The sequence below is a fragment of the Pinus tabuliformis genome, chromosome 3_1, assembly GCF_031772625.1.
Source record: "Pinus tabuliformis cultivar Carrire ecotype Pingquan chromosome 3_1, CPIR1, whole genome shotgun sequence".
Taxonomy (NCBI): Eukaryota; Viridiplantae; Streptophyta; class Pinopsida; order Pinales; family Pinaceae; genus Pinus; species Pinus tabuliformis.
In genome coordinates, this window is record NC_142301.1 from 844,137,754 (window position 1) to 844,144,608 (window position 6,855).

Here is a 6,855-nt window from a genome sequence, read left to right on the forward strand (position 1 = left end):
CTATGTTATTAGTTAGTTTGACTTTGTATTTGACTTAGATGTATCTCTTGTTGAACTAAATAATTTCTCTAAGGAAATGTTGTTGGGTTTCTCCCCCACATGGGTTTTCCTAGGGTAAAATGTTTACATTTCTTGCCTGGCTATCCTTTATGATCGTATTTTCAATTTCTTTCTACTATTGAAGATATGATGTGTAATTTCTTAATGATTAATGTGAATACAAGAGGATTTAAAGTGAAAATCATTAGAAGTAATTATCAGCTAGAAGACAAATGAAAATTCAAAATCTACACACAACCTTGAAGTGATTAAGACTCATTAGCTTCCAAAGGTCTAATCTCAAACCTTTGCTCTGACGCCACTCTGTAACAACCTCCCCATCCCATACTAAGGGTAGAAGAGAATGTTACTATCATTGAATTGACCTCCAATGTCATGTTATGGAAATGAGGTCTAAAAATTTTGACATTTTTCAAACTCCTTGAAACTCAAAATAAACATCACCATTGTGTTCGTCTCATCGAAACCCTTCTGGAAATATAATTTTTTCCTCAATCCAAATCATGATCAAAAGATATGGTCATTTAAAGGTTCGACCAATAACCTCTTGCCATCTCACCGAGCTCTACCACATGGCACCCACATGGTGCCCAGTGGAACTCCACTTCATTTCTATTTCATCACCCGAGCGTGGCCACATCATAGGGTTGTTATGTGTTGTGCCTCAGCGGCATATGCCACTTCATCACACGTGGCCCCCCCACCAAAGCCCCTTCATGGCTTGATATTCTTCAAACTCCCGCTATAACAAATTTTTGGCCATTTCCCATTCTCCATGCCATGCAACACTTCCACTATGCAACAACCCTAGGATGCCAAATTCTTCATCGGTTGCTAGACAATTCTTCGTCAACCGGAGTATGATGATCTCATCCTTTTGGGCCCCTACGATGTCATGCATCACAGTCACACCTAATGGTTTGATACCTCAGGACATACTTTTTTCCATCAACCTCCAAGAAGGGTCCCGTTAACATCAGTTGTGAACCTTGGCGCTGTCTTATTGTCGCTCTCAGGAAATGTCTGGGATGACATCAACCCAAGATTGGAAAATTACCTCTCGCCTGTTGTGAAAAATCTCCATCACCTGGATGTCAACTTAGCCCATTTAATATTTCCAATCCCTCCAAGGCCCCAAGATGATGTTGGCATTGATATAAGCATTTCCATGTTAGAAAATAGGAAATTTTCTCATCTTGTGACATAAATCTCAACCCTTTCTTACTACCAACAATTTAGAACCACCAATATTACATCACGTCAAGATGGTATCATGCTTACATCATCCTACCCATGTGGCTTCTGCTAGGAGCACCACATGTCAACCAATTTTGAAACACTTGGCCCCATCAAAAGGCCAAATTTGGCTGCCATGTGGCACCACATCAACTCTAAACTTACATCACCTACAGTTACTATGGACTGGGTCCAACTGGTCTCGGGCCATCTTTTAACTTGAAGATTATATATATATATAAGGTGTGTCACATGCCCCCTTCACTGATCAATAGTCTAGATTTGAGGAATAGATTGATGACGAACATTAAAACAACGACCTCCCCCCCACCCCGATGCTATGGGGGTGGTCTCTTGTTGTGGTTTCATTCATATTTCCATGCCTGAGATCGGACGACAGTCCTTCAACCAAGCTAGATTTTCAGTGTTAGGATCATATAATATAGGAATCAAAGTGTGTTTGCCTCTTACTATTCATCTTGGGGGTTTGTTTGTCAATTTTAGCCTATGAGTTGCTATGTGTCATAGTCTAAACGTTTGTATGAAAAGAGAGTCAAAAGAGCTAAGGTTTTGTAAATATATGTGTTGTAAAGGGGGTCTTTGAAACCAAAATCAAATTTGTGAGAGTCTAAAGTTCATGAGGGGGTCATAATTTCAAAATTGTACTCATGGAGGGAATAGGAGTCGTTATGAGGGTTCAAGGGGTCATTTCACTCGCAACTGATACGCAAAAATCTTAGAAGCCCAAAGATTGTTAGATTTCCTTCAGTTGGAGGCTCAAGCTTAACCTATGGATTGGGATTCAAATAACTTGTTCCAAGATGATGATGAAGATCAAGATAATACCTTTAGACAGGATTGAGAAGCCAATAAGGATTTTGTTATTTACATGATAAATGTAGGGCCCAATATGTTTTTCCAAATCAAACAAGAGGATGAGGGGAATACAGAAACACATTTTAGTATTGTGGTCAAGTGTATTGTTGAATCTCTGAAGATTTGCATCATCAACAGAGATTCTGATGAAGTTGAAATATGTTTTTATAACACTAGAGTGAAGAAAAACATGCAAGAATTGGAGGGTGTCTATGCTTTCAATGTTCTTGAAAGAGAAGAACTTGACCATCCAACAATACGATTGATCAAAGACTTTAGCCATATAGGATAAGTTCAAAATGGAAATTGGGAGTCAAAGTGAAATTATTCCTGGATTGAGAGAAAATCCCTTATACAATTCTCTTTGGTTTGCACAGGGACTCTTACGCAAGGGGTCCACTCACAATTCTAATAAGCATAGACTATTATTTACCAATAATGATGATCCTTTTGGAAATATTGATGGTGGTGCCAAAGCAGACATGAGGAGGACAACAATTCAGCGTGCCAAAGATGTACAAGAGTTAGGTATCTTGATTGAGATTTTCCCTTTGAATAGGCCAGGCAAAAAATTCAATGTTGCCATTTTCTATGCTGATATGTTTGAGTTGGAGAGAAAAAAAGTATCTCAATTTATTCATGTAGTAGTTGAAAAGTTTCAAGATCTTAAAAACCAATTAAGGAAAAGGATGTACAAGAAGTTTATTATTCGAAATATTACTTCCATGGTAATAGATGGGATGTTTATTGGGTTAAATACATATGCTTTAATTTAGCATGCAATACCCGGATCAGTCACTTGGCTTGATTTTGTCACCAACATTCCCTTGAAGTCAGAAACCTCTTATATTTATGCAGACACTGGTGCCTTGCTCATAGAGTTGTTTCCACGATTCCAAATGTATAAGAATGAGAACGTAAAATCAACTCTTGATGAGCTATGAGGTTACAAGTGCGCCTTTGCGACTTGCCACCAAATTTTCTCTACCCAAGTGATGAGGAGATTAGTGGAAGCACATGTGTATTTATTGATATCTATAGGTCCATGTTGCGTTTGCAAAAATATGTCGTGGCATTTGATGGATATTCATCAAACCCTCAACTAGTTGATCTAGTTGCATGGGAAGAAATAACAAGTTCAAGTGGCCATATTGAACCTCCTAGGATGCATATGATATATCTTCCTTATTCAGATGATATTTGTCATGTTGAAAAGCTTCATATGACTACGAATGGTCCATCACCTCGAGCATCAAAGGAACGAATATACAATGTTGTAGCTATGATGAGAAAGTTCGAGTTAAAGGTCTTTTTTGTTTATCAATTCTCAAACCCTGCTTTGCAGAGGAATTATGCAATATTGCAACTTTTAGCCCTTGAAACATGAATTGCCAGAGACAAAAGATGAGACCATGCCAGATGAAGAGGGCATGCAAAGACCTGGAATCACAAAAGTTGTACTAGAATTCAAAGATGTTGTATATGGTGAAAAGCATGACTTTGAGGAAGATGAGGCTGCCCAAAGCTAAGGTGGTATAAGGAGGACATGTTCATTTTGTCATTTTTGAGGTTTTCAGTTTTACTCCATTTTGTTGAAGTTTGAACCTGTGTAACCAAGAGCCTGCTATATAAAGTTCCATAATGTCATGTTTTGATGAAACGGTGAAGGTTTTGAAAGGCTTGAAGTATGATGGGAATGTTGTAAGGTGGATGTAGATGGTTGGTTGGTCACTCATAACCATTATGGGAGCAAGAAAATTCAATATTAGTTCAAAATTCAACCTATGCTATGCATATGCTGCGAAAACTGAGAACAATCATTTTGGAGGCCTGCAAGCATGGAAGGAAGAACTTTATGGGTTCAACACCTACACACCATCATCTCAAGCACATTCATCTGCTCAATTTTGTGCAAAATGGTCAGCAACCATGTCGAGTTTGAAGACTTATACCCTCTGCTGTGTAAACATATCAATTAATTTTATTTTGGAAAATTTCAAAATTTGGAGCTTCTAGAAGTAATTTTGGTTATTGGATAAGTGTCGATAAGTTTAAAGTCATGTAGTTTGAGTTGTTAAAAAAATATTACAACTTGGTTGATGTTTCTAAATTGTATTAGTATTGATATAGTTGTTACTATTGTTCTGCATAGCAAGTAAACATGCATTGCATCTAAACCATTCAACTTTTATGAAGTGAATTTGACCACCTAGAGTGGTAATTCAAATTCCTCATTGTATATAATGGTGTAAAGACATAGAAAAGAGTTATGGTTGGTCACTGTGTGGAGAAAATACTCATTTTTTGTAGTCATCAAAATTTTCAGTGAAATATAAGGAAGGGTGGTTTTATTAGCAAGGACTCATGTGACAGTCTCTGTTGGTAATGTGTTTCCTCATGTGTTGAACTTCTTTTTATATTTTTCCATGTTATTTTACATAGATCTCATGTTTGGTTTAACTAGTAATTGATTCAGAATTCACATGGTTGTGCTTTGCATCTTGTTAACCACGTAGTTTATGTATTTCTTCTAAGTCCTTCTTCACCCTACTCTACAACGAATTTAGATCAAGATATCAACATGCTATCTATCTTTCCCTTACTTAGATATAACGATTGTTAAGTTATGGTATGTTCTGTTTACTTCTTTTTCTTATTATATTCCACATATTAGCAATCAAATGTACATAACCACGTAGTTTATGTATCTTGTTAACCACGCAGTTTATGTATTTCTTCTAAGTCCTTCTTCACCCTACTCTACAACGAATTTAGATCAAGATATCAACATGCTATCTATCTTTCCCTTATTTAGATATAACCATTGTTAAGTTATGGTATGTTCTATTCTTATAATAGATTACTTATTTTTCTTAATATATTCCACATATTAGCAATCACATGTACATAAAGTAAAGTGCAGATAGAACATTAAATGATCGACAGAAAACAAGCCAAGACAAGAGACACAAGATGTGGTGGCTAGCCAGGGACAAACCCCACAATGTGTGGGGAAACCCTTTGATCAAATATTCTTTTATCTTCAATAATTCAGCATAAATAAATAGTACAATAAATCTGATTTATATCAGCAGTAGCAAACCCTATATCAGCAACATCAGCATTAGCGGTTTCATCGTCAAACTAGGGCAGACGATATCTCACAAATCGACCATCGGATCGACTTGATTCAACCACCAAAAGTTGTAGCCTTCAGAGGAGGTTTAGATGCACCTACAACGCAGATCAGAAGAGGAGATATTCTGGTCCATGCAGGTCAAACTTTACTTCTGCAGTTGTAGCTTCAGTTTCAGCAGCTTCCGGCTTCACATGTGTGAGAGAGAGACCCTTTTCTGCGCAGTAGAGAAGAGACTCTTTTCTGCACAGTAGAGAGAGAGATGCGATGAGATGAGTGAGTGCAAATGAGGAAAATTCCTCTTGTATTTATACACAAATGGTGATGTTTGAATAGATGCGATTGTTGGGCTTCTGAGCCTACATGAGTTGTAGGTCGGCTTGATAATAATTCCACAATCAAAATAAATTCATATCTCCATGAATACTTATCAGAATTGGATTATCTTTATATCAATCTTACACCTCTCGACGAGAGGAATCTAATAAAGATATTATCAGCCATGAATAAGATGACCCACATGAAGTTTGGCCCTACTTTCCAATTTTAACACTCCCTCTCAACTAGGGAGAACTTCATCTGCAATCTGTCTATCGGTCGTTACTATTCATCCATCAAATGCACTGCCCTATACAGCCTGAACCTTGCCCTGCTCTGCTCTATTCTGCCTATTCTACTTTGTCTTGTTCTGCCCTGTACTGATCTGTATTGTTCTGCTCTACTCTTGCATTCTTTTGTTCTGCTCTACTTTTGTCCAAATTATGAAGAAGAATAAATGATCGAGGATGTATCATACTAACTCAAAGTTAGTCTCAGAGTATGTACCACTGGTCCCAGACCAGTCTCAATCGACCTGAAGTCAACGTCATAGTATGTACAACTCCTACCACTGGTCCCAGACCAGTAACATCCTCCACTGACTTGAAGTCAATCTCAGAGTGCGTACCACTGGTCCCAGACCAGTCTCAACTGACCCTAAGTTAGTGTCATAGAATGTACCACTCCTACCACTGGTCCCAGACCAGTATCATTGATCCCAGATCAATGGAGGTCATCCTAGCATAGGGAGTACGGTAGATACAACGATGCATCCATCGGTACTACTATGGTCCCTAACTTCATTTCCCTACTCATTGATCAAATGAGAGGTACTTCCCATGAGTCCTAGATTGCATGGGTAGGATGTCTCGACAGGAGAACTTAATCAATCCCATCCTCACAGGATAACACATCAATCCTTCTACAATCACCATGGAGAACACATCAATCCAGGCCACCATGGAGAACACATCAATCCATGCCTCACAGGAGAACACATCAATCCTACTACAGTCGCCACGGAGAACACATCAATCCAGGCTGCCATGGAGAACACATCAGTCCAGGCCTCACAGGAGAACACATCAATCCTACTGCAGTCGTCATGGAGAACACATCAATCCAGGCCTCACAGGAGAACTAATCATCCTGCTACACAGGAGAGCGAATCATCTTGTTCCACAAGAGAGTGAATCATCTTGTCCCACAAGAGAGCGAATCATCTTGTT

The 6,855-nt window shown here is 38.4% G+C and overlaps 1 pseudogene; it reads left to right on the top strand.

The window, feature by feature from the left end:
- The first annotated feature begins 2,086 nt into the window (after positions 1 to 2,086).
- On the top strand, positions 2,087 to 3,701 carry LOC149190169 (ATP-dependent DNA helicase 2 subunit KU70 pseudogene; annotated as a pseudogene).
- The last annotated feature ends 3,154 nt before the right edge of the window (positions 3,702 to 6,855 follow it).